Genomic DNA, 25,985 nt, shown 5'->3' on the forward strand with positions numbered 1-25,985 from the left:
ATAGTATGGCGTTTAAAAAACAACAACAAAACAAAAAAAAACAAAAAAAAAACGACCATGTATAGTAAGGCGTTTTTTTTTTTTTTTTTTTTAAATGACCATGTATACTAAGGCGTTTTTTTTGTTTTTGTTATTTTTTTTCAAACGACCATGTATATAGTATGGCGTTTTTAAAAAAAAACGACCATGTATAGTATGGCGTTTAAAAAAAAAAAAAAACGACCATGTATAGTAAGGCGTTTTTTTTTGTTTTTTTTAACGACCATGTATAGTAAGGCATTTTTTTTTTTTAAACGAAAAAAAAACCCGACCATGTATAGTAAGGCGTTTTTTTTTTTAAAAAACGACCATGTATACTGAGGCGTTTTTTGTTTTTTTTCTAACGACCATGTATAGTATGGCGTTTTTAAAAAAAAACAAAAACAAAAAAAACGACCATGTATAGTTTTTTTTGTTTTTTTTTAAACAACCATGTATAGTAAGGCATTTTTTTTTTGAAACGAAAAAAAAAAACCGACCATGTATAGTAAGGCGTTTTTTTTTTAAAAACGACCATGTATACTAAGGCGTTTTTTTTTTTTGTTTGTTTGTTTTTTCAAACGACCATGTATAGTATGGCATTTTTTTTTTTTAAAAAACGACCATGTATAGTAAGGCGTTTAAAAAAAAAACAAAAACAAAATAAACGACCATGTATAGTAAGGCATTTTTTTTTTTAAACGAAAAAAAAAAAACGACCATGTATAGTAAGGCGTTTTTTTTTAAAAAACGACCATGTATACTAAGGCGTTTTTTTTTTTTTTTTTAACAACCATGTATAGTAAGGCGTTTTTTTTTTTTAAATCGACCATGTATACTAAGGCGTCTTTTTTTTGTTTGTTTGTTGTTTTTTTTTTCAAACGACCATGTATATAGTAAGGCGTTTTTTTGTTTTTTTTTAAACGACCATGTATAGTAAGCCATTTTTTTTTTTTTACGAAAAAAAAAAAACCGACCATGTATAGTAAGGCGTTTTTTTTTTTAAAAAAACGACCATGTATAGTAAGGCGTTTGTTTTTTAAAAACGACCATGTATAGTAAGGCGTTTTTTTTTTTTAAAAAACGACCATGTATAGTAAGGCGTTTGTTTTTTAAAAACGACCATGTATAGTAAGGCGTTTTTTTTTTTTTTTTTAAACGACCATGTATAGTATGGCGTTTTTTTTTGTTTTTTTTTTAAACGACCATGTATAGTAAGGCGTTTTTTTTTTTTTTTTTTTAACGACCATGTATAGTATGGCGTTTTTTTTTGGTTTTTTTTAAAACGACCATGTATAGTAAGGCGTTTTTTTTTTTTAAAACGACCATGTATACTAAGGCGTTTTTTTTTTTTTTTTTTTTTTTTAAACCGACCATGCATAGTCAGCCGTTTTCTTTGTTTATTGTTTCGTCAAAGACCAGCTCAGTGGTCTAGTGGTAGAGTGTCCACCCTGAGACCGGGAGGTTGTGGGTTCAATCCCCCGGATGGGAACCACCAAAGACTATAAAAATAAAGGACCATGGATATAGTAAGCTGTTTTTTTTTTTTTTTTTTTTTTCAAGCGACCATTTTAAACGAAAAAAAAAAAACGACCATGTATAGTAAGGCGTTTTTTTTTTTTTTTTTTTTTTCAAACGACCATGTATAGTATGGCGTTTTGTTTTTTTTAAATCGACCATGTATACTAAGGCGTCTTTTTTTTTTTTTTTTTCAAACAACCATGTATAGTAAGGCGTTTTTTTTTTTTTTTTTTTAAAACGACCATGTATAGTATGGCGTTTTAAAAAAAAAGAACAAAAAAAACAACAAAAAAACGACCATGCATAGTAAGGCGTTTTTTTTTTTAAAACGACCATGTATACTTAGGCGTTTTTTTTTGTTTTTGTTATTTTTTTTCAAACGACCATGTATAGTATGGCATTTAAAAAAAAACCAAAACCAAAAAAAAAAAACCCCAAAAAAACGACCATGTATAGTAAGGCGTTTTTTTTTTTTTTTTTTAAACGACCATGTATACTAAGGCGTTTTTTTTGTTTTGTTTTTTTTTTCCAAATGACCATGTATAGTATGGCGGGTTTTTTTTTAAATCGACCATGTATACTAAGGCGTCTTTTTTTGTTTTTTTTTTGTTTTTTTTAAACTACCATGTATAGTATGGCGTTTAAAAAAAAAAAAAAAAAAAAAAAATGACCATGTATAGTAAGGCGTTTTTTTTTTAAAAACGACCATGTATACTAAGGCGTTTTTTTTTTTGTTTGTTTTTTTCAAACGACCATGTATAGTATGGCGTTTTTTTTTTTAAATCGACCATGTATACTAAGGCGTCTTTTTTTTGTTTTGTTTGTTTTTTGTTTTTTTTTCAAACGACCATGTATAGTAAGGCGTTTTTTTTTTTTTTTTAAATGACCATGTATAGTAGGGCGTTTTTAAAAAAACAAAAAACAAAAAAAAACGACCATGTATAGTAAGGCGTTTTTTTTTTTAAAAAACGACCATGTATACTAAGGCGTTTTTTGTTTTTTTGTTTTTTTTCTAACGACCATGTATAGTAAGGCGTTTTTTTTTGTTTTTTTTTAAACGACCATGTATAGTAAGGCGTTTAAAAAAAAACAAAAAAAAAAACGACCATGTATAGTAAGGCGTTTTTCTTTTTTTTTAAACGACCATGTATAGTATGGCGTTTTTTTTAAAAAAAACGACCATGTATAGTAAGGCGTTTTTTTTTTTTTTTTTTTTAAACGACCATGTATAGTATGGCGTTTAAAAAAAACAAAAAAAACAAAAAAACGACCATGTATAGTAAGGCATTTTTTTGTTTTTTTTCAAACGACCATGTATAGTATGGCGTTTTTTTTTTTTAAATCGACCATGTATAGTATGGCGTTTAAAAAACAAAAAAACAAAAAACAAAAACGACCATGTATAGTAAGGCGTTTTTTTTTTTAAAAACGACCATGTATACTAAGGCGTTTTTTTTTTTTGTTTATTTTTTTTTTTTTTTCAAACGACCATGTATACTAAGGCGTTTTTTTTTTTTTTTTTTTTTTTTTTTTTCAAACAACCATGTATAGTAAGGCGTTTTTTTTTTTTTTTTTTTAAACGACCATGTATAGTATGGCGTTTTAAAAAAAAAGAACAAAAAAAAAAACAAAAAAACGACCATGTATAGTAAGGCGTTTTTTTTTGTTTTTTTTTAAACGACCATGTATACTAAGGCGTTTTTTTTTTTTTTTTTTTTTTTTCCAAACGACCATGTATAGTATGGCGGTTTTTTTTTTTTTAAATCGACCATGTATACTAAGGCGTCTTTTTTTTGTTTTTTTTGTTTTTTGTTTTTTTTTCAAACGACCATGTATAGTAAGGCGTTTTTTTTTTTTTTTTAAATGACCATGTATAGTAGGGCGTTTAAAAAAAAACAAACAAAAAAAAAACGACCATGTATAGTAAGGCGTTTTTTAAAAAAAACGACCATGTATAGTATGGCGTTTAAAAAACAACAACAAAACAAAAAAAAACAAAAAAAAAACGACCATGTATAGTAAGGCGTTTTTTTTTTTTTTTTTTTTAAATGACCATGTATACTAAGGCGTTTTTTTTGTTTTTGTTATTTTTTTTCAAACGACCATGTATATAGTATGGCGTTTTTAAAAAAAAACGACCATGTATAGTATGGCGTTTAAAAAAAAAAAAAAACGACCATGTATAGTAAGGCGTTTTTTTTTGTTTTTTTTAACGACCATGTATAGTAAGGCATTTTTTTTTTTTAAACGAAAAAAAAACCCGACCATGTATAGTAAGGCGTTTTTTTTTTTAAAAAACGACCATGTATACTGAGGCGTTTTTTGTTTTTTTTCTAACGACCATGTATAGTATGGCGTTTTTAAAAAAAAACAAAAACAAAAAAAACGACCATGTATAGTTTTTTTTGTTTTTTTTTAAACAACCATGTATAGTAAGGCATTTTTTTTTTGAAACGAAAAAAAAAAACCGACCATGTATAGTAAGGCGTTTTTTTTTTAAAAACGACCATGTATACTAAGGCGTTTTTTTTTTTTGTTTGTTTGTTTTTTCAAACGACCATGTATAGTATGGCATTTTTTTTTTTTAAAAAACGACCATGTATAGTAAGGCGTTTAAAAAAAAAACAAAAACAAAATAAACGACCATGTATAGTAAGGCATTTTTTTTTTTAAACGAAAAAAAAAAAACGACCATGTATAGTAAGGCGTTTTTTTTTAAAAAACGACCATGTATACTAAGGCGTTTTTTTTTTTTTTTTTAACAACCATGTATAGTAAGGCGTTTTTTTTTTTTAAATCGACCATGTATACTAAGGCGTCTTTTTTTTGTTTGTTTGTTGTTTTTTTTTTCAAACGACCATGTATATAGTAAGGCGTTTTTTTGTTTTTTTTTAAACGACCATGTATAGTAAGCCATTTTTTTTTTTTTACGAAAAAAAAAAAACCGACCATGTATAGTAAGGCGTTTTTTTTTTTAAAAAAACGACCATGTATAGTAAGGCGTTTGTTTTTTAAAAACGACCATGTATAGTAAGGCGTTTTTTTTTTTAAAAAAACGACCATGTATAGTAAGGCGTTTGTTTTTTAAAAACGACCATGTATAGTAAGGCGTTTTTTTTTTTTTTTTTAAACGACCATGTATAGTATGGCGTTTTTTTTTGTTTTTTTTTTAAACGACCATGTATAGTAAGGCGTTTTTTTTTTTTTTTTTTTAACGACCATGTATAGTATGGCGTTTTTTTTTGGTTTTTTTTAAAACGACCATGTATAGTAAGGCGTTTTTTTTTTTTAAAACGACCATGTATACTAAGGCGTTTTTTTTTTTTTTTTTTTTTTTTTAAACCGACCATGCATAGTCAGCCGTTTTCTTTGTTTATTGTTTCGTCAAAGACCAGCTCAGTGGTCTAGTGGTAGAGTGTCCACCCTGAGACCGGGAGGTTGTGGGTTCAATCCCCCGGATGGGAACCACCAAAGACTATAAAAATAAAGGACCATGGATATAGTAAGCTGTTTTTTTTTTTTTTTTTTTTTTCAAGCGACCATTTTAAACGAAAAAAAAAAAACGACCATGTATAGTAAGGCGTTTTTTTTTTTTTTTTTTTTTTCAAACGACCATGTATAGTATGGCGTTTTGTTTTTTTTAAATCGACCATGTATACTAAGGCGTCTTTTTTTTTTTTTTTTTCAAACAACCATGTATAGTAAGGCGTTTTTTTTTTTTTTTTTTTAAAACGACCATGTATAGTATGGCGTTTTAAAAAAAAAGAACAAAAAAAACAACAAAAAAACGACCATGCATAGTAAGGCGTTTTTTTTTTTAAAACGACCATGTATACTTAGGCGTTTTTTTTTGTTTTTGTTATTTTTTTTCAAACGACCATGTATAGTATGGCATTTAAAAAAAAACCAAAACCAAAAAAAAAAAACCCCAAAAAAACGACCATGTATAGTAAGGCGTTTTTTTTTTTTTTTTTTTAAACGACCATGTATACTAAGGCGTTTTTTTTGTTTTGTTTTTTTTTTCCAAATGACCATGTATAGTATGGCGGGTTTTTTTTTAAATCGACCATGTATACTAAGGCGTCTTTTTTTGTTTTTTTTTTGTTTTTTTTAAACTACCATGTATAGTATGGCGTTTAAAAAAAAAAAAAAAAAAAAAAAATGACCATGTATAGTAAGGCGTTTTTTTTTTAAAAACGACCATGTATACTAAGGCGTTTTTTTTTTTGTTTGTTTTTTTCAAACGACCATGTATAGTATGGCGTTTTTTTTTTTAAATCGACCATGTATACTAAGGCGTCTTTTTTTTGTTTTGTTTGTTTTTTGTTTTTTTTTCAAACGACCATGTATAGTAAGGCGTTTTTTTTTTTTTTTTAAATGACCATGTATAGTAGGGCGTTTTTAAAAAAACAAAAAACAAAAAAAAACGACCATGTATAGTAAGGCGTTTTTTTTTTTAAAAAACGACCATGTATACTAAGGCGTTTTTTGTTTTTTTGTTTTTTTTCTAACGACCATGTATAGTAAGGCGTTTTTTTTTTGTTTTTTTTTAAACGACCATGTATAGTAAGGCGTTTAAAAAAAAACAAAAAAAAAAACGACCATGTATAGTAAGGCGTTTTTCTTTTTTTTTAAACGACCATGTATAGTATGGCGTTTTTTTTAAAAAAAACGACCATGTATAGTAAGGCGTTTTTTTTTTTTTTTTTTTTAAACGACCATGTATAGTATGGCGTTTAAAAAAAACAAAAAAAACAAAAAAACGACCATGTATAGTAAGGCATTTTTTTGTTTTTTTTCAAACGACCATGTATAGTATGGCGTTTTTTTTTTTTAAATCGACCATGTATAGTATGGCGTTTAAAAAACAAAAAAACAAAAAACAAAAACGACCATGTATAGTAAGGCGTTTTTTTTTTTAAAACGACCATGTATACTAAGGCGTTTTTTGTTGTTGTTTATTTATTTTTTTTTTCAAACAACCATGTATAGTATGGCGTTTTGTTTTTTTTAAATCGACCATGTATACTAAGGCGTCTTTTTTTTTTTTTCAAACAACCATGTATAGTAAGGCGTTTTTTTTTTTTTTTAAACGACCATGTATAGTATGGCGTTTAAAAAAAAAAGAACAAAAAAAAAAAACAATAAAACGACCATGTATAGTAAGGCGTTTAAAAAACAAACAAACAAAAAAAACGACCATGTATAGTAAGGCGTTTTTTTTTTTTTTTCAAACGACCATGTATAGTAAGGCGTTTTTTGTTTTTTTTTTAAAACGACCATGTATAGTAAGGCGGTTTTTTTTAAAAAAACGACCATGTATACTAAGGCGTTTTTTTTTTTTTTTTTTTTTTTTTCAAACGACCATGTATAGTATGGCGTTTTTTTTTTTGTTTTTTTTTTTTAAAAACCGACCATGCATAGTCAGCCGTTTTCTTTGTTTATTGTTTCTTCAAAGACCAGCTCAGTGGTCTAGTGGTAGAGTGTCCACCCTGAGACTGGGAGGTTGTGGGTTCAATCCCCCGGATGGGAAACACCAAAGACTATAAAAATAAAGGACCATGCATATAGTAAGCTGTTTTTTTGTTTTTGTTTTTGTTTTCAAACGACCATGTATAGTAAGGCGTTTTTTTTTTTTTTTTAAAAAACGACCATGTATACTAAGGCGTTTTTTTTTTTTTTTTTTTTTTCAAATGACCATGTATAGTATGGCGTTTTTTTTTGTTTTTTGTTTTTTTTTAAAACCGACCATGCATAGTCAGCCGTTTTCTTTGTTTATTGTTTCTTCAAAGACCAGCTCAGTGGTCTAGTGGTAGAGTGTCCACCCTGAGACTGGGAGGTTGTGGGTTCAATCCCCCGGATGGGAAACACCAAAGACTATAAAAATAAAGGACCATGGATATAGTAAGCTGTTTTTTTTTGTTTGTTTTTTTTTCAAACGACCATGTATAGTAAGGCGTTTTTTTTTAATTCGACCATGTATGCTAAGGCGTCTTTGTTTTGTTTTTTTGTTTTTTTTTCAAGCGACCATGTATAGTAAGGCGTTTTTTTGTTTGTTTTTTTAAACGACCATGTATAGTAAGGCATTTATTTTTTTTTAAACAACCATGTATAGTAAGGCGTTTAAAAAAAAACAAAAAAACGACCATGTATAGTAAGGCGTTTTTTTTTTTTTTTTTAAACGACCATGTATAGTAAGGCGTTTTTTTTTTAAATCGACCATGTATACTAAGGCGTCTTTTTTTTGTTTGTTTGTTGTTTTTTTTTCAAACGACCATGTATAGTAAGGCATTTTTTTTGTTAAACGGAAAAAAAAAAAACGACCATGTATAGTAAGGCGTTTTTTTTTTAAAAAAACGACCATGTATGCTAAGGCGTTTTTTTTTTTGTTTGTTTGTTTTTTTCAAACGACCATGTATAGTATGGCGTTTTTTTTTTTAAAAACGACCATGTTTAGTAAGGCGTTTAAAAAAAAAAAAAAAAAAAAAAAACGACCATGTATAGTAAGGCGTTTTTTTTTTTTTCAAACGACCATGTATAGTAAGGCGTTTTTTTTTTTTTTTCAAACGACCATGTATAGTAAGGCGTTTTTTTTTTTTTTTTTTAACGACCATGTATAGTAAGGCGTTTTTTTTTTAAAAACGACCATGTATAGTAAGGCGTTTAAAAAAAAAACAAACAAAAAAAACGACCATGTATAGTAAGGCGTTTTTTTTTTTTTTTTTTAAAAACGACCATGTATAGTAAGGCGTTTTTTTTTTTAAAAACGACCATGTATACTAAGGCGTTTTTTTTTTGTTTTTGTTTTTTTCAAACGACCATGTATAGTATGGCATTTTTTTTTGTTGTTTTTTTTTAAAACCGACCATGCATAGTCAGCCGTTTTCTTTGTTTATTGTTTCTTCAAAGACCAGCTCAGTGGTCTAGTGGTAGAGTGTCCACCCTGAGACTGGGAGGTTGTGGGTTCAATCCCCCGGATGGGGAAACACCAAAGACTATAAAAATAAAGGACCATGGATATAGTAAGCTGGTTTTTTTTTTTTTTTTTTTTTTTTCAAACGACCATGTATAGTATGGCGTTTTTTTTTTAAAAAAACGACCATGTATAGTAAGGCGTTTAAAAAAAAAACAAAAACAAAAAAAACGACCATGTATAGTAAGGCGTTTTTTTTTTTTTTTTCAAACGACCATGTATAGTATGGCGGGGTTTTTTTTAAATCGACCATGTATACTAAGGCGTTTTTTTTTTTTTTTTTTTTAAACGACCATGTATAGTATGGCGTTTAAAACAAAAACAAAAAAAACAAAAAAAACGACCAAGTATAGTAAGGCGTTTTTTTTTTTAAAAACGACCATGTATACTAAGGCGTTTTTTTTTTTTGTTTATTTTTTTTTTTTTTTCAAACGACCATGTATACTAAGGCGTTTTTTTTTTTTTTTTTTTTTTTTTTTTCAAACGACCATGTATAGTAAGGCGTTTTTTTTTTTAAAAACGACCATGTATACTAAGGCGTTTTTTTTTTTTGTTTATTATTTTTTTTTTTTCAAACGACCATGTATACTAAGGCGTTTTTTTTTTTTTTTTTTTTTTTTTTTTCAAACAACCATGTATAGTAAGGCGTTTTTTTTTTTTTTTTTTTAAACGACCATGTATAGTATGGCGTTTTAAAAAAAAAGAACAAAAAAAAAAACAAAAAAACGACCATGTATAGTAAGGCGTTTTTTTTTGTTTTTTTTTAAACGACCATGTATACTAAGGCGTTTTTTTTTTTTTTTTTTTTTTTTCCAAACGACCATGTATAGTATGGCGTTTTTTTTTTTTTTAAATCGACCATGTATACTAAGGCGTCTTTTTTTTGTTTTTTTTGTTTTTTGTTTTTTTTTCAAACGACCATGTATAGTAAGGCGTTTTTTTTTTTTTTTTTTTAAATGACCATGTATAGTAGGGCGTTTAAAAAAAAACAAACAAAAAAAAAACGACCATGTATAGTAAGGCGTTTTTTAAAAAAAACGACCATGTATAGTATGGCGTTTAAAAAACAACAACAAAACAAAAAAAAACAAAAAAAAAACGACCATGTATAGTAAGGCGTTTTTTTTTTTTTTTTTTTAAAATGACCATGTATACTAAGGCGTTTTTTTTGTTTTTGTTATTTTTTTTCAAACGACCATGTATAGTATGGCGTTTTTAAAAAAAAACGACCATGTATAGTATGGCGTTTAAAAAAAAAAAAAAACGACCATGTATAGTAAGGCGTTTTTTTTTGTTTTTTTTAACGACCATGTATAGTAAGGCATTTTTTTTTTTTAAACGAAAAAAAAACCCGACCATGTATAGTAAGGCGTTTTTTTTTTTAAAAAACGACCATGTATACTGAGGCGTTTTTTGTTTTTTTTCTAACGACCATGTATAGTATGGCGTTTTTAAAAAAAAACAAAAACAAAAAAAACGACCATGTATAGTTTTTTTTTTTTTTTTTTTTAAACGACCATGTATAGCAAGGCGTATTTTTTTTTTTTTTCAAACGACCATGTATAGTAAGGCGTTTTTTTTTTTTTTTTTAAACGTCCATGTATAGTAAGGCGTTTTTTAAAAAAAAACGACCATGTATAGTATGCCGTTTAAAAAAAAAAAAAAAAAAAAAAACAAAAAACGACCATGTATAGTAAGGCGTTTTTTTGTTTTTTTTTTAAACGACCATGTATAGTAAGGCATTTTTTTTTTTAAACGAAAAAAAAAAACCGACCATGTATAGTAAGGCGTTTTTTTTTTAAAAACGACCATGTATACTAAGGCGTTTTTTTTTTTTGTTTGTTTGTTTTTTCAAACGACCATGTATAGTATGGCATTTTTTTTTTTTAAAAAACGACCATGTATAGTAAGGCGTTTAAAAAAAAAACAAAAACAAAAAAAACGACCATGTATAGTAAGGCATTTTTTTTTTTAAACGAAAAAAAAAAAACGACCATGTATAGTAAGGCGTTTTTTTTTAAAAAACGACCATGTATACTAAGGCGTTTTTTTTTTTTTTTTTTTTTTTTTTTCAAACGACCATGTATAGTATGGCGTTTTTTTTAAAAAAAACGACCATGTATAGTAAGGCGTTTAAAAAACAAAAAAAAACAAAAAAAACGACCATGTATAGTAAGGCGTTTTTTTTTTTTTTTTCAAACGACCATGTATAGTAAGGGTTTTTTTTTTTTTTTTTCAAACGACCATGTATAGTATGGCGTTTTTTTTTTTTAAAAACGACCATGTATAGTATGGCGTTTTAAAAAAAAAGAACAAAAAAAAAAAACAAAAAAACGACCATGTATAGTAAGGCGTTTTTTTTTGTTTTTTTTTAAACGCCCATGTATACTAAGGCGTTTTTTTTTTTTTTTTTTTTTTTTCAAAACGACCATGTATAGTATGGCGTTTTTTTTTTTAAATCGACCATGTATACTAAGGCGTCTTTTTTTTGTTTGTTTGTTGTTTTTTTTTAAACTACCATGTATAGTATGGCGTTTAAAAAAAAAAATAAATAAAAAAATGACCATGTATAGTATGGCGTTTTTTTTTTTAAATCGACCATGTATACTAAGGCGTCTTTTTTTTGTTTTGTTTGTTTTTTGTTTTTTTTTCAAACGACCATGTATAGTAAGGCGTTTTTTTTTTTTTTTTAAATGACCATGTATAGTAGGGCGTTTAAAAAAAAACAAAAAAAAAAAAAACGACCATGTATAGTAAGGCGTTTTTTTAAAAAAACGACCATGTATAGTATGGCGTTTAAAAAACAACAACAAAACAAAAAAAAACAAAAAAAAAAAACGACCATGTATAGTAAGGCGTTTTTTGTTTTTTTTTAAAAAACGACCATGTATACTAAGGCGTTTTTTTTGTTTTTGTTATTTTTTTTCAAACGACCATGTATAGTATGGCGTTTTTAAAAAAAAACGACCATGTATAGTATGGCGTTTAAAAAAAACAAAACAAAAAAAAAACGACCATGTATAGTAAGGCGTTTTTTTTTGTTTTTTTTTAACGACCATGTATAGTAAGGCATTTTTTTTTTTTAAACGAAAAAAAAACCCGACCATGTATAGTAAGGCGTTTTTTTTTTTTAAAAACGACCATGTATACTAAGGCGTTTTTTGTTTTTTTTCTAACGACCATGTATAGTATGGCGTTTTTAAAAAAAAACAAAAACAAAAAAAACGACCATGTATAGTTTTTTTTTTTTTTTTTAAACGACCATGTATAGCAAGGCGTATTTTTTTTTTTTTCAAACGACCATGTATAGTAAGGCGTTTTTTTTTTTTTTTTTTAAACGTCCATGTATAGTAAGGCGTTTTTAAAAAAAAAACGACCATGTATAGTATGCCGTTTAAAAAAAAAAAAAAAAAAAAAAAAAAAAAACGACCATGTATAGTAAGGCGTTTTTTTGTTTTTTTTTAAACGACCATGTATAGTAAGGCATTTTTTTTTTTAAACGAAAAAAAAAAACCGACCATGTATAGTAAGGCGTTTTTTTTTTAAAAACGACCATGTATACTAAGGCGTTTTTTTTTTTGTTTGTTTGTTTTTTCAAACGACCATGTATAGTATGCCGTTTTTTTTTTTAAATCGACCATGTATACTAAGGGTTTTTTTTTTTTTTTTTCAAACGACCATGTATAGTATGGCGTTTTTTTTTTTTAAAAACGACCATGTATAGTATGGCGTTTTTTTTTTTTTTAAAACGACCATGTATACTAAGGCGTTTTTTTTTTTTGTTTATTTATTTTTTTTTTCAAACGACCATGTATACTAAGGCGTTTTTTTTTTTGTTGTTTTTTTTGTTTTTTCAAACGACCATGTATAGTATGGCGTTTTGTTTTTTTTAAATCGACCATGTATACTAAGGCGTCTTTTTTTTGTTTTGTTTGTTTTTTGTTTTTTTTTCAAACGACCATGTATAGTAAGGCGTTTTTTTTTTTTTTTTTAAATGACCATGTATAGTAGGGCGTTTTTAAAAAAACAAAAAACAAAAAAAAAACGACCATGTATAGTAAGGCGTTTTTTTTTAAAAAAACGACCATGTATACTAAGGCGTTTTTTGTTTTTTTGTTTTTTTTCTAACGACCATGTATAGTATGGCGTTTTTTTTGTTTTTTTTTAAAACGACCATGTATAGTAAGGCGTTTTTTTTTTTAAAAAACGACCATGTATACTAAGGCGTTTTTTTTTTTTTTTTAAACAACCATGTATAGTAAGGCGTTTAAAAAAAAAAAAAAAAAAAACGACCATGTATAGTAGGGCGTTTTTTTTTTTTTTTTAAACGACCATGTATAGTAAGGCGTTTTTTTTTGTTTTTTTTAAAACGACCATGTATAGTAAGGCGTTTTTTTTTTTTTTTTTCAAACGACCATGTATAGTAAGGCGTTTTTTTTTGGTTTTTTTAAACGACCATGTATCGTAAGGCGTTTTTTTTTAAAAAATCGACCATGTATACTAAGGCGTCTTTTTTTTGTTTGTTTGTTGTTGTTTTTTCAAACGACCATGTATACATAGGCGACCATAGGCGTAAGGCGTTTTTTTTTTTTTTTTTAAACGACCATGTATAGTAAGGCATTTTTTCTTTTTAAACGAAAAAAAAAACCCGACCATGTATAGTAAGGCTTTTTTTTTTAAAAAAACGACCATGTATACTAAGGCGTTTTTTTTTTTTTTTTTTTTTTTTCAAACGACCATGTATAGTATGGCGTTTGTAAAAAAAAAAACGACCATGTATAGTAAGGCGTTTAAAAAAAAAACAAAAACAAAAAAAACGACCATGTATAGTAAGGCGTTTTTTTTTTTTTTTTTCAAACGACCATGTATAGTAAGGTTTTTGTTTTTTGTTTTTTTAAACGACCATGTATAGTATGGCGTTTAAAAAAACCAAAAAAAAACAAAAAAACGACCATGTATAGTAAGGCATTTTTTTGTTTTTTTTCAAACGACCATGTATAGTATGGCGTTTTTTTTTTTTAAATCGACCATGTATACTAAGGCGTTTTTTTTTTTTTAAAACGACCATGTATAGTATGGCGTTTTTTTTTTTTTAAAACGACCATGTATACTAAGGCGTTTTTTTGTTTTGTTTATTTTTTATTTTTTTCAAACGACCATGTATACTAAGGCGGTTTTTTGTTGTTGTTTTTTTTGTTTTTTCAAACGACCATGTATAGTATGGCGTTTTGTTTTTTTTAAATCGACCATGTATACTAAGGCGTCTTTTTTTTTTTTTTTTCAAACAACCATGTATAGTAAGGCGTTTTTTTTTTTTTTTTTAAACGACCATGTATAGTATGGCGTTTTAAAAAAAAAGAACAAAAAAAACAACAAAAAAACGACCATGTATAGTAAGGCGTTTTTTTTTTAAAAACGACCATGTATACTAAGGCGTTTTTTTTTTGTTTTTGTTATTTTTTTTTCAAACGACCATGTATAGTATGGCATTTAAAAAAAAAAAAAAAAAAAAAACGACCATGTATAGTAAGGCGTTTTTTTTTTTTTTTTTAAACGACCATGTATACTAAGGCGTTTTTTTTTGTTTGTTTTTTTTTCCAAACGACCATGTATAGTATGGCGTTTTTTTTTTTTAAATCGACCATGTATAGTAAGGCGTTTAAAAAACAAAAAAAACAAAAAAAAAACGACCATGTATAGTAAGGCGTTTTTTTTTGTTTTTTTAAACGACCATGTATAGTATGGCGTTTTTTGTTTTGTTTTTTTTAAAACGACCATGTATAGTAAGGCGTTTTTTTTTTAAAAAACGACCATGTATACTAAGGCGTTTTTTTTTTGTTTTGTTTTTTAAAACCGACCATGCATAGTCAGCCGTTTTCTTTGTTTATTGTTTCTTCAAAGACCAGCTCAGTGGTCTAGTGGTAGAGTGTCCACCCTGAGACTGGGAGGTTGTGGGTTCAATCCCCCGGATGGGAAACACCAAAGACTATAAAAATAAAGGACCATGGATATAGTAAGCTGTTTATTTTTATTTTTATTTTTTCAAACGACCATGTATAGTAAGCCGTTTTTTTTTTAAATCGACCATGTATACTAAGGCGTCTTTGTTTTTTTTGTTTGTTTGTTTTTTTTTTTCAAGCGACCATGTATAGTAAGGCGTTTTTTTGTTTGTTTTTTTAAACGACCATGTATAGTAAGGCATTTTTTTTTTTTTTTTAACAACCATGTATAGTAAGGCGTTTTTTTTTTTTAAATCGACCATGTATACTAAGGCGTCTTTTTTTTGTTTGTTTGTTGTTTTTTTTTTCAAACGACCATGTATAGTAAGGCGTTTTTTTGTTTTTTTTTAAACGACCATGTATAGTAAGCCATTTTTTTTTTTTTACGAAAAAAAAAAACCGACCATGTATAGTAAGGCGTTTTTTTTTTAAAAAAAACGACCATGTATAGTAAGGCGTTTGTTTTTTAAAAACGACCATGTATAGTAAGGCGTTTTTTTTTTTTAAAAAAACGACCATGTATAGTAAGGCGTTTGTTTTTTAAAAACGACCATGTATAGTAAGGCGTGTTTTTTTTTTTTTTTAAACGACCATGTATAGTATGGCGTTTTTTTTTGTTTTTTTTTTAAACGACCATGTATAGTAAGGCGTTTTTTTTTGTTTTTTTTAAACGACCATGTATAGTATGGCGTTTTTTTTTGTTTTTTTTTAAAACGACCATGTATAGTAAGGCGTTTTTTTTTTTAAAAACGACCATGTATACTAAGGCGTTTTTTTTTTTTTTTTTTTTTTTTAAAACCGACCATGCATAGTCAGCCGTTTTCTTTGTTTATTGTTTCTTCAAAGACCAGCTCAGTGGTCTAGTGGTAGAGTGTCCACCCTGAGACCGGGAGGTTGTGGGTTCAATCCCCCGGATGGGAACCACCAAAGACTATAAAAATAAAGGACCATGGATATAGTAAGCTGTTTTGTTTTTTTGTTTTTTTTTCAAGCGACCATTTTAAACGAAAAAAAAAAAACGACCATGTATAGTAAGGCGTTTTTTTTTTTTTTTTTTTTTTAAACGACCATGTATAGTATGGCGTTTTGTTTTTTTTAAATCGACCATGTATACTAAGGCGTCTTTTTTTTTTTTTTTTTTCAAACAACCATGTATAGTAAGGCGTTTTTTTTTTTTTTTTTTTAAACGACCATGTATAGTATGGCGTTTTAAAAAAAAAGAACAAAAAAAACAACAAAAAAACGACCATGCATAGTAAGGCGTTTTTTTTTTTAAAACGACCAAGGCGTTTTTTTTTTGTTTTTGTTATTTTTTTTCAAACGACCATGTATAGTATGGCATTTAAAAAAAACCAAAACCAAAAAAAAAAAACCCAAAAAAAAACGACCATGTATAGTAAGGCGTTTTGTTTTTTTTTTTTTAAACGACCATGTATACTAAGGCGTTTTTTTTTTTTTTTTTTTTTTTCCAAACGACCATGTATAGTATGGCGGTTTTTTTTTTTAAATCGACCATGTATACTAAGGCGTCTTTTTTTTTTTTTTTTTTTTTTTTTTTTAAACTACCATGTATAGTATGGCGTTTAAAAAAAAAAAAAAAAAATGACCATGTATAGTAAGGCGTTTTTTTTTTAAAAACGACCATGTATACTAAGGCGTTTTTTTTTGTTTTTGTTTTTTTCAAACGACCATGTATAGTATGGCGTTTTTTTTTTTAAATCGACCATGTATACTAAGGCGTCTTTTTTTTGTTTTGTTTGTTTTTTGTTTTTTTTTCAAATGACCATGTATAGTAGGGCGTTTTTAAAAAAACAAAAAACAAAAAAAAACGACCATGTATAGTAAGGCGTTTTTTTTTTAAAAAAACGACCATGTATACTAAGGCGTTTTTTGTTTTTTTGTTTTTTTTCTAACGACCATGTATAGTAAGGCGTTAAAAAAACAAACAAACAAAAAAAAAAACGACCATGTATAGTAGGGCGTTTTTTTGTTTTTTTTTAAACTACCATGTATAGTAAGGCGTTTTTTTTTTTTTTTTAAAAACGACCATGTATAGTAAGGCGTTTTTTTTTTTTTTAAAACGACCATGTATAGTAAGGCGTTTTTTTTTTTTTTTTTTAAACGACCATGTATAGTAAGGCGTTTTTTTTTAAAAACGACCATGTATAGTAAGGCGTTTTTTTAAAAAAAAAAACGACCATGTATACTAAGGCGTTTTTTTTTTTTTTTTTAAACAACCATGTATAGTAAGGCGTTTAAAAAAAAAAAAAAAAAAAACGACCATGTATAGTAAGGCGTTTTTCTTTTTTTTTAAACGACCATGTATAGTAAGGCGTTTTTTTTTTTTTTTTTAAACGACCATGTATAGTAAGGCATTTTTTTTTTTAAACGAAAAAAAAAAACCCGACCATGTATAGTATGGCGTTTTAAAAAAAAACAAAAACAAAAAAAACAACCATGTATAGTAAGGCGTTTTTTTTTGTTTTTTTTAAATGACCATGTATAGTAAGGCGTTTTTTTTTTTTTTTTTTTTAAACGACCATGTATAGTAAGGCGTTTTTTTTTTTTAAATCGACCATGTATACTAAGGCGTCTTTTTTTTTGTTTGTTTGTTGTTTTTTTTTCAAACGACCATGTATAGTAAGGCGTTTTTTTTTTTTTTTTTTAAACGACCATGTATAGTAAGGCATTTTTTTTTTTTAAACGAAAAACAAAAAACGACCATGTATAGTAAGGCGTTTTTTTAAAAAAAAACGACCATGTATACTAAAGCGTTTTTTTTTTGTTGTTTTTTTTTTTCAAACGACCATGTATAGTATGGCGTTTTTTTAAAAAAAAAAACGACCATGTATAGTAAGGCGTTTTTTTTTGTTTTTTTTTAAACGACCATGTATAGTATGGCGTTTAAAAAAAACAAAAAAAACAAAAAAACGACCATGTATAGTAAGGCATTTTTTTGTTTTTTTTCAAACGACCATGTATAGTATGGCGTTTTTTTTTTTTAAATCGACCATGTATAGTATGGCGTTTAAAAAACAAACAAAAAAAAAACAAAAACGACCATGTATAGTAAGGCGTTTTTTTTTTTTTAAAACGACCATGTATACTAAGGCGTTTTTTGTTGTTGTTTATTTTTTATTTTTTTCAAACGACCATGTATACTAAGGCGTTTTTTGTTTTTTTTTGTTTTTGTTTTTTTCAAACAACCATGTATAGTATGGCGTTTTGTTTTTTTTAAATCGACCATGTATACTAAGGCGTCTTTTTTTTTTTTTCAAACAACCATGTATAGTAAGGCGTTTTTTTTTTTTTTTAAACGACCATGTATAGTATGGCGTTTTAAAAAAAAAGAACAAAAAAAAAAAACAATAAAACGACCATGTATAGTAAGGCGTTTTTTAAAAAAAACGACCATGTATACTAAGGCGTTTTTTTGTTTTTTTTTGTTTTTCAAACGACCATGTATAGTATGGCGTTTTTTTTTTTAAAAACGACCATGTATACTAAGGCGTCTTTTTTTTGTTTGTTTGTTGTTTTTTTTTAAACTACCATGTATAGTATGGCGTTTAAAAAACAAACAAACAAAAAAAACGACCATGTATAGTAAGGCGTTTTTTGTTTTTTTTTAAACGACCATGTATAGTAAGGCGTTTTTTTTTTTTTTTTCAAACGACCATGTATAGTAAGGCGTTTTTTGTTTTTTTTTTAAAACGACCATGTATAGTAAGGCGGTTTTTTTTAAAAAAACGACCATGTATACTAAGGCGTTTTTTTTTTTTTTTTTTTTTTTTCAAACGACCATGTATAGTATGGCGTTTTTTTTTTGTTTTTTTTAAAAACCGACCATGCATAGTCAGCCGTTTTCTTTGTTTATTGTTTCTTCAAAGACCAGCTCAGTGGTCTAGTGGTAGAGTGTCCACCCTGAGACTGGGAGGTTGTGGGTTCAATCCCCCGGATGGGAAACACCAAAGACTATAAAAATAAAGGACCATGCATATAGTAAGCTGTTTTTTTGTTTTTGTTTTTTTTTTCAAACGACCATGTATAGTAAGGCGTTTTTTTTTTGTTTTTTTTAAAACGACCATGTATACTAAGGCGTTTTTTTTTTTTTTTTTTTTTTCAAACGACCATGTATAGTATGGCGTTTTTTTTTTTTTTTTGTTTTTTTTTAAAACCGACCATGCATAGTCAGCCGTTTTCTTTGTTTATTGTTTCTTCAAAGACCAGCTCAGTGGTCTAGTGGTAGAGTGTCCACCCTGAGACTGGGAGGTTGTGGGTTCAATCCCCCGGATGGGAAACACCAAAGACTATAAAAATAAAGGACCATGGATATAGTAAGCTGTTTTTTTTTGTTTTGTTTTTTTTCAAACGACCATGTATAGTAAGGCGTTTTTTTTTAATTCGACCATGTATACTAAGGCGTCTTTGTTTTGTTTTTTTGTTTTTTTTTCAAGCGACCATGTATAGTAAGGCGTTTTTTTGTTTGTTTTTTTAAACGACCATGTATAGTAAGGCATTTATTTTTTTTTAAACAACCATGTATAGTAAGGCGTTTAAAAAAAAACAAAAAAACGACCATGTACAGTAAGGCGTTTTTTTTTTTTTTTAAACGACCATGTATAGTAAGGCGTTTTTTTTTTAAATCGACCATGTATACTAAGGCGTCTTTTTTTTGTTTGTTTGTTGTTTTTTTTTCAAACGACCATGTATAGTAAGGCATTTTTTTTTTTAAACGAAAAAAAAAAAACCGACCATGTATAGTAAGGCGTTTTTTTTTTTGTTTGTTTGTTTTTTTCAAACGACCATGTATAGTATGGCGTTTTTTTTTTAAAAACGACCATGTTTAGTAAGGCGTTTAAAAAAAAAACAAGAACAAAAAACGACCATGTATAGTAAGGCGTTTTTTTTTTTTTTTTTTAACGACCATGTATAGTAAGGCGTTTTTTTAAAAAAACGACCATATATACTAAGGCGTTTTTTTGTTTTTTTTGTTTTTCAAACGACCATGTATAGTATGGCGTTTTTTTTTTAAAAACGACCATGTATAGTAAGGCGTTTAAAAAAAAAAAAAACAAAAAAAACGACCATGTATAGTAAGGCGTTTTTTTTTTTTTTTTAAACGACCATGTATAGTAAGGCGTTTTTTTTTTTTTTCAAACGACCATGTATAGTAAGGCGTTTTTTTTTTTTTTTTTTTTAAACGACCATGTATAGTAAGGCGTTTTTTTTTTTAAAAACGACCATGTATACTAAGGCGTTTTTTTTTTGTTTTTGTTTTTTTCAAACGACCATGTATAGTATGGCATTTTTTTTTGTTTGTTTTTTTTAAAACCGACCATGCATAGTCAGCCGTTTTCTTTGTTTATTGTTTCTTCAAAGACCAGCTCAGTGGTCTAGTGGTAGAGTGTCCACCCTGAGACTGGGAGGTTGTGGGTTCAATCCCCCGGATGGGGAAACACCAAAGACTATAAAAATAAAGGACCATGGATATAGTAAGCTGTTTTTTTTTTTTTTTTTTTTTTTTTTCAAACGACCATGTATAGTATGGCGTTTTTTTTTTAAAAAAACGACCATGTATACTAAGGCGTTTTTTTTTTGTTTTTTTTTTCAAACGACCATGTATAGTATGGCGTTTTTTTTTTTTAAAAAACGACCATGTATAGTAAGGCGTTTAAAAAAAAAACAAAAACAAAAAAAACGACCATGTATAGTAAGGCGTTTTTTTTTTTTTTTTCAAACGACCATGTATAGTATGGCGGGTTTTTTTTTTAAATCGACCATGTATACTAAGGCGTTTTTTTTTTTTTTTTTTAAACGACCATGTATAGTATGGCGTTTAAAACAAAAACAAAAAAAACAAAAAAAACGACCAAGTATAGTAAGGCGTTTTTTTTTTAAAAAACGACCATGTATACTAAGGCGTTTTTTTTTTTTGTTTATTTTTTTTTTTTTTTCAAACGACCATGTATACTAAGGCGTTTTTTTTTTTTTTTTTTTTTTTTTTTTCAAACGACCATGTATAGTATGGCGTTTTGTTTTTTTTAAATCGACCATGTATACTAAGGCGTCTTTTTTTTTTTTTTCAAACAACCATGTATAGTAAGGCGTTTTTTGTTTTTTTTTAAAAAAACGACCATGTATAGTATGGCGTTTTAAAAAAAAAGAACAAAAAAAAAAACAAAAAAACGACCATGTATAGTAAGGCGTTTTTTTTTGTTTTTTTTTAAACGACCATGTATACTAAGGCGTTTTTTTTTTTTTTTTTTTTTTTTCCAAACGACCATGTATAGTATGGCGTTTTTTTTTTTTAAATCGACCATGTATACTAAGGCGTCTTTTTTTTGTTTGTTTGTTGTTTTTTTTTAAACTACCATGTATAGTATGGCGTTTAAAAAAAAAATAAAAAAAAAAATGACCATGTATAGTATGGCGTTTTTTTTTTTTAAATCGACCATGTATACTAAGGCGTCTTTTTTTTGTTTTGTTTGTTTTTTGTTTTTTTTTCAAACGACCATGTATCGTAAGGCGTTTTTTTTTTTTTAAATGACCATGTATAGTAGGGCGTTAAAAAAAAAAAAAAAAAAAAAAAAACGACCATGTATAGTAAGGCGTTTTTTAAAAAAAACGACCATGTATAGTATGGCGTTTAAAAAACAACAACAAAACAAAAAAAAACACAAAAAAAACGACCATGTATAGTAAGGCGTTTTTTTTTTTTTTTTTTTAAAAACGACCATGTATACTAAGGCGTTTTTTTTGTTTTTGTTATTTTTTTTCAAACGACCATGTATAGTATGGCGTTTTTAAAAAAAAAACGACCATGTATAGTATGGCGTTTAAAAAAAAAAAAAAAAAAAAAAACGACCATGTATAGTAAGGCGTTTTTTTTTGTTTTTTTAAACGACCATGTATAGTAAGGCATTTTTTTTTTTTAAACGAAAAAAAAACCCGACCATGTATAGTAAGGCGTTTTTTTTTTTTAAAAACGACCATGTATACTAAGGCGTTTTTTGTTTTTTTTCTAACGACCATGTATAGTATGGCGTTTTTAAAAAAAAACAAAAACAAAAAAAACGACCATGTATAGTTTTTTTTTTTTTAAACGACCATGTATAGCAAGGCGTATTTTTTTTTTTTTCAAACGACCATGTATAGTAAGGCGTTTTTTTTTTTTTTTTTAAACGTCCATGTATAGTAAGGCGTTTTTAAAAAAAAAACGACCATGTATAGTATGCCGTTTAAAAAAAAAAAAAAAAAAAAAAAAAAAAAAACGACCATGTATAGTAAGGCGTTTTTTTGTTTTTTTTTAAACGACCATGTATAGTAAGGCGTTTTTTTTTTTAAAAACGACCATGTATACTAAGGCGTTTTTTTTTTGTTTTTGTTTTTTTCAAACGACCATGTATAGTATGGCATTTTTTTTTGTTTGTTTTTTTTAAAACCGACCATGCATAGTCAGCCGTTTTCTTTGTTTATTGTTTCTTCAAAGACCAGCTCAGTGGTCTAGTGGTAGAGTGTCCACCCTGAGACTGGGAGGTTGTGGGTTCAATCCCCCGGATGGGGAAACACCAAAGACTATAAAAATAAAGGACCATGGATATAGTAAGCTGTTTTTTTTTTTTTTTTTTTTTTTTTTCAAACGACCATGTATAGTATGGCGTTTTTTTTTTAAAAAAACGACCATGTATACTAAGGCGTTTTTTTTTTGTTTTTTTTTTCAAACGACCATGTATAGTATGGCGTTTTTTTTTTTTAAAAAACGACCATGTATAGTAAGGCGTTTAAAAAAAAAACAAAAACAAAAAAAACGACCATGTATAGTAAGGCGTTTTTTTTTTTTTTTTCAAACGACCATGTATAGTATGGCGGGTTTTTTTTTTAAATCGACCATGTATACTAAGGCGTTTTTTTTTTTTTTTTTTAAACGACCATGTATAGTATGGCGTTTAAAACAAAAACAAAAAAAACAAAAAAAACGACCAAGTATAGTAAGGCGTTTTTTTTTTAAAAAACGACCATGTATACTAAGGCGTTTTTTTTTTTTGTTTATTTTTTTTTTTTTTTCAAACGACCATGTATACTAAGGCGTTTTTTTTTTTTTTTTTTTTTTTTTTTTCAAACGACCATGTATAGTATGGCGTTTTGTTTTTTTTAAATCGACCATGTATACTAAGGCGTCTTTTTTTTTTTTTTCAAACAACCATGTATAGTAAGGCGTTTTTTGTTTTTTTTTAAAAAAACGACCATGTATAGTATGGCGTTTTAAAAAAAAAGAACAAAAAAAAAAACAAAAAAACGACCATGTATAGTAAGGCGTTTTTTTTTGTTTTTTTTTAAACGACCATGTATACTAAGGCGTTTTTTTTTTTTTTTTTTTTTTTTCCAAACGACCATGTATAGTATGGCGTTTTTTTTTTTTAAATCGACCATGTATACTAAGGCGTCTTTTTTTTGTTTGTTTGTTGTTTTTTTTTAAACTACCATGTATAGTATGGCGTTTAAAAAAAAAATAAAAAAAAAAATGACCATGTATAGTATGGCGTTTTTTTTTTTTTAAATCGACCATGTATACTAAGGCGTCTTTTTTTTGTTTTGTTTGTTTTTTGTTTTTTTTTCAAACGACCATGTATCGTAAGGCGTTTTTTTTTTTTTAAATGACCATGTATAGTAGGGCGTTAAAAAAAAAAAAAAAAAAAAAAAAACGACCATGTATAGTAAGGCGTTTTTTAAAAAAAACGACCATGTATAGTATGGCGTTTAAAAAACAACAACAAAACAAAAAAAAACACAAAAAAAACGACCATGTATAGTAAGGCGTTTTTTTTTTTTTTTTTTTAAAAACGACCATGTATACTAAGGCGTTTTTTTTGTTTTTGTTATTTTTTTTCAAACGACCATGTATAGTATGGCGTTTTTAAAAAAAAAACGACCATGTATAGTATGGCGTTTAAAAAAAAAAAAAAAAAAAAAAACGACCATGTATAGTAAGGCGTTTTTTTTTGTTTTTTTAAACGACCATGTATAGTAAGGCATTTTTTTTTTTTAAACGAAAAAAAAACCCGACCATGTATAGTAAGGCGTTTTTTTTTTTTAAAAACGACCATGTATACTAAGGCGTTTTTTGTTTTTTTTCTAACGACCATGTATAGTATGGCGTTTTTAAAAAAAAACAAAAACAAAAAAAACGACCATGTATAGTTTTTTTTTTTTTAAACGACCATGTATAGCAAGGCGTATTTTTTTTTTTTTCAAACGACCATGTATAGTAAGGCGTTTTTTTTTTTTTTTTTAAACGTCCATGTATAGTAAGGCGTTTTTAAAAAAAAAACGACCATGTATAGTATGCCGTTTAAAAAAAAAAAAAAAAAAAAAAAAAAAAAAACGACCATGTATAGTAAGGCGTTTTTTTGTTTTTTTTTAAACGACCATGTATAGTAAGGCATTTTTTTTTTTAAACGAAAAAAAAAAAACAACCATGTATAGTAAGGCGTTTTTTTTTAAAAAACGACCATGTATACTAAGGCGTTTTTTTTTTTTGTTTGTTTGTTTTTTCAAACGACCATGTATAGTATGGCGTTTTTTTTTTAAAAAAAACGACCATGTATAGTAAGGCGTTTAAAAAAAAAACAAAAAAAACAAAAAAACGACCATGTATAGTAAGGCGTTTTTTTGTTTTTTTTCAAACGACCATGTATAGTATGGCGGGTTTTTTTTTTAAATCGACCATGTATACTAAGGCGTTTTTTTTTTTTTTAAACGACCATGTATAGCAAGGCGTATTTTTTTTTTTTTTCAAACGACCATGTATAGTAAGGCGTTTTTTTTTTTTTTTTTAAACGTCCATGTATACTAAGGCGTTTTTTTTTTGTTTTTTTTTTGTTTTTTCAAACGACCATGTATAGTATGGCGTTTTGTTTTTTTTAAATCGACCATGTATACTAAGGCGTCTTTTTTTTTTTTTTTCAAACAACCATGTATAGTAAGGCGTTTTTTTTTTTTTTTTTAAACGACCATGTATAGTATGGCGTTTTAAAAAAAAAGAACAAAAAAAAAAAAAAAAACGACCATGTATAGTAAGGTGTTTTTTTTTTAAAAACGACCATGTATACTAAGGCGTTTTTTTTTTGTTTTTGTTATTTTTTTTCAAACGACCATGTATAGTATGGCGTTTTTAAAAAAAAAACGACCATGTATAGTATGGCGTTTAAAAAAAAAAAAAAAAAAAAAAAACGACCATGTATACTAAGGCGTTTTTTTTTTTTTTTTTTTTTCAAACGACCATGTATAGTATGGCGTTTTTTAAAAAAAAACGACCATGTATAGTAAGGCGTTTAAAAAAAAAACAAAAACAAAAAAAACGACCATGTATATAGTAAGGCGTTTTTTGTTTTTTTTTAAACGACCATGTATAGTAAGGCGTTTTTTTTTTTTTCAAACGACCATGTATAGTAAGGCGTTTTTTTTTGTTTTTTTTTTAAAACGACCATGTATAGTAAGGCGTTTTTTTTAAAAAACGACCATGTATAGTAAGGCGTTTTTTTTTTTAAAAACGACCATGTATACTAAGGCGTTTTTTTTTTTGTTTTTTTTTTTAAACGACCATGTATAGTATGGCGTTTTTTTTTGTTTTTGTTTTTTTAAAAACCGACCATGCATAGTCAGCCGTTTTCTTTGTTTATTGTTTCTTCAAAGACCAGCTCAGTGGTCTAGTGGTAGAGTGTCCACCCTGAGACTGGGAGGTTGTGGGTTCAATCCCCCGGATGGGAAACACCAAAGACTATAAAAATAAAGGACCATGGATATAGTAAGCTGTTTTTTTTTTTCTTCTCAAACGACCATGTATAGTAAGGCGTTTTTTTTTTAAATCGACCATGTATACTAAGGCGTCTTTGTTTTGTTTTTTTTTGTTTTTTTTTCAAGCGACCATGTATAGTAAGGCGTTTTTTTGTTTGTTTTTTTAAACGACCATGTATAGTAAGGCATTTATTTTTTTTTAAACGACCATGTATACTAAGGCGTCTTTTTTTTGTTTGTTTGTTTTTTGTTTTTTAAAACCGACCATGTATATATTTTTTTGTTTTTGTTTTGAACAACTATGTATATAGAAAGGCATTTTTTTAAACGACCATGTATATAGAAAGGTGTTTTTTTTTTTTAAGAACTACCATGTATATATAGTAAGGCATTAAAAAAAAGCCTCTTTTTTTTAAACGACCTTACAATTAGCAATTTGATTTTCCTGTTTTCCGACTCACTTAGAAGGATTCTTGCTTAAGTTAATCAAACTAAAACAATACAAGTCACTTGAATGAAGCACAATTAATGGTTATTGAAGATGCAAATGTGCAATTTTAAAATGATGTACTATGCATACTACAAATGGCCGCTGGGGCACCCATTCTCTTCTTGCTTGGGGCCCCTAGAGAATGTTGCTACACCACCACTGGACAGAGTTGACCTTCCTGACTCCTCTT

At 27.5% G+C, this 25,985-nt stretch overlaps 1 protein-coding gene across 1 annotated transcript in view; it reads right to left on the minus strand.

The window, feature by feature from the left end:
* tm4sf21a (transmembrane 4 L six family member 21a) overlaps positions 1-25,985 on the minus strand; it is a 96,493-nt gene that overhangs the window by 69,111 nt on the left and 1,397 nt on the right. The window lies entirely within an intron of this gene.

This window comes from Festucalex cinctus, chromosome 18, assembly GCF_051991245.1.
Source record: "Festucalex cinctus isolate MCC-2025b chromosome 18, RoL_Fcin_1.0, whole genome shotgun sequence".
Classification (NCBI taxonomy): domain Eukaryota; kingdom Metazoa; phylum Chordata; class Actinopteri; order Syngnathiformes; family Syngnathidae; genus Festucalex; species Festucalex cinctus.